The sequence below is a fragment of the Ovis canadensis genome, chromosome 17, assembly GCF_042477335.2.
Source record: "Ovis canadensis isolate MfBH-ARS-UI-01 breed Bighorn chromosome 17, ARS-UI_OviCan_v2, whole genome shotgun sequence".
Taxonomy (NCBI): Eukaryota; Metazoa; Chordata; class Mammalia; order Artiodactyla; family Bovidae; genus Ovis; species Ovis canadensis.
The window spans coordinates 46,128,762-46,131,012 of NC_091261.1; the positions used below are offsets into that span (position 1 = coordinate 46,128,762).

The 2,251-nt window shown below is 46.6% G+C and overlaps 1 pseudogene; it reads left to right on the forward strand.

Annotated features, from left to right (window-relative positions):
* Window positions 1–1,142: 1,142 nt before the first annotated feature.
* Window positions 1,143–1,826, forward strand: LOC138422219 (large ribosomal subunit protein eL19-like; annotated as a pseudogene).
* The last annotated feature ends 425 nt before the right edge of the window (window positions 1,827–2,251 follow it).

Consider the following 2,251-nt stretch of genomic DNA (forward strand, 5'->3'; position numbering starts at 1 on the left):
TTCCTGTAAACAGCGTATAAAAGTTCTAGTTCCTCCATTACCTTACCAGCACTTGATATCGTCAGTCTTATTAATTTTAAACATTCTATTGGGTAGGAAGTAATGTTTACTTTACAACAAATCATGCTGACTTCAGTACAGATAAGGACTGGAGGGAGGCAAAAGTGAAATCATGGAGATTAATAATTAGGATGATCAATTCATCTCACTTTGACTAGAATTGATCCTTTTTAAAACTGAAAATCCCCCATCATGGGATCCTTCGTAGTCCTGGGCAAACATGGATGGTTAATCATCCTACCAATAAAGGAGAAATGATTATAGTTTTGACTTATAATCTATCCAAAGAGAGGTGGATAGATTTAATGTTTAGGAGAGACAACAAAACTGAGTGATGGAGTACATAGATATGGGGACAGGGGGAAGATGCCAGGGATAACTGCAAGGCTTCCATCCTGCACAGCTGAGAAGATGGCAGTATTTTCCACTGAGCACTGAGATGGAGAACACTGGAGGAGGACCAGGGCTGGGGAGCGTGACCTTGTGTTCAGCTTTGAACATGTAGGATATGAGGTGTATATGAGACATCCAAGTAGTGCTGTCAAGCACACACACAGCCTGGAGCCTAGAGGACACGTCGAGACTAGAAATACAAATTAAGGAGTTACGGGCAAATACTTGTGAACATTACTGAAGACACGGGTTTGAATAAGACCAGAAGGAACTTTAATGGAAGCTTCTTAACTGACATTTTCCAAGTGTTTTTCTCCGTAATTTCTGCAGTATATACTCATTAAGTTCAGTTCAGTCGCTCAGCCGTGTCCGACTCTTTGTGACCCCACGAATCGCAGCACTCCAGGCCTCCCTGTCCATCACCATCTCCCGGAGTTCACTTAGATTCACATCCATGGAGTCAGTGATGCTATCCAGCCATCACATCCTCTGTTGTCCCCTTCTCCTCCTGCCCCCAATCCCTCCCAGCATCAAAGTCTTTTCCAGTGAGTCAACTCTTCACATGAGGTGGCCAAAGTACTGGAGTTTTAGCTTTAGCTACTTCAGTATAAAAACATAAACTGAATTTTATCATTAACATGCCACTTTATACAACAATTTTAAAATGGCTTGACTTTCCTTTTGCCGCTGCGGCCGTGGCCATGAGTATGCTCAGGCTTCAGAAGAGGCTTGCCTCCACTGTCCTTCGCTGTGGCAAAAAGAAGGTCTGGTTGGACCCCAATGAGACCAATGAAATCGCCAATGCCAACTCCCGCCAGCCAATCCGGAAGCTGATCAAAGATGGGCTGATCATCCGGAAGCCTGTGACTGTCCATTCCTGGGCTGATGCCGGAAAAACACCTTGGATCGCTGGAAGGGCAGGCATATGGGTATAGGTAAGTGAAAGGGTACTGCCAATTCTCGAATGCCCGAGAAGGTAACCTGGATGAGCAGGCTGAGAATTCTGCGCCGGCTGCTCAGACGATACTGTGAATCTAAGATTGACCGCCACATGTATCACAGCCTGTACCTGAAGGTGAAGGGTAACGTGTTCAAAAACAAGTGGATTCTCATTGAACATATCCACAAGCTGAAGGCAGACAAGGCTCGCAAGAAGCTTCTGGCGGACCAGGCTGAGGCCCGCAGGTCTAAGACCAAGGAAGCCTGCAAGCGCCGTGAAGAGCAGCTCCAGGCCAAGAAGGAGGAAATCATCAAGACTCTGTCCAAGGAGGAAGAGACCAAGAAATAAAGTTCTCCCCCTCTTCTCCGTACATAGTGGCCTCGGCAATTGCATAGATCACTCATTCAATAAAAGACAAGCTTTTATCTGCCTACCCCTCTGCTTCCAAAGTCTTCAGTGGGGTCTTCACTGTTTATAGGACCAGAACTGAGGACTGGGATACAGACCCTGCCCTGGGTTCCTGCTTTGTTGCTTCCTTGACTCCTAGCCTCTGGTCAGGCTCATGCCCCCTCCATCCATGGCATGTGGGGCCTACTTTGAAGGGAGGGGAGGAATGACTTCTACCCAAGCTTTGGATATTGTGCCTCAAAACTGCCCTTTACAGCAGAGTATGAGTGGCACCTCAGACACGGTCTCAGATGCTGGTTTTTGGTTGGTATTCAGTTGTGAGTTGTTGATTAAAAACGACAGAAAATAGTATGCTTGTGCTCCTCAATTCCACTGAGGCTCAGAGTTGCAGTCTGCTGCCTGGGAACCCCAGGACAGTGGGGATTGAACCACCACTGGTCCAGAAGGTAT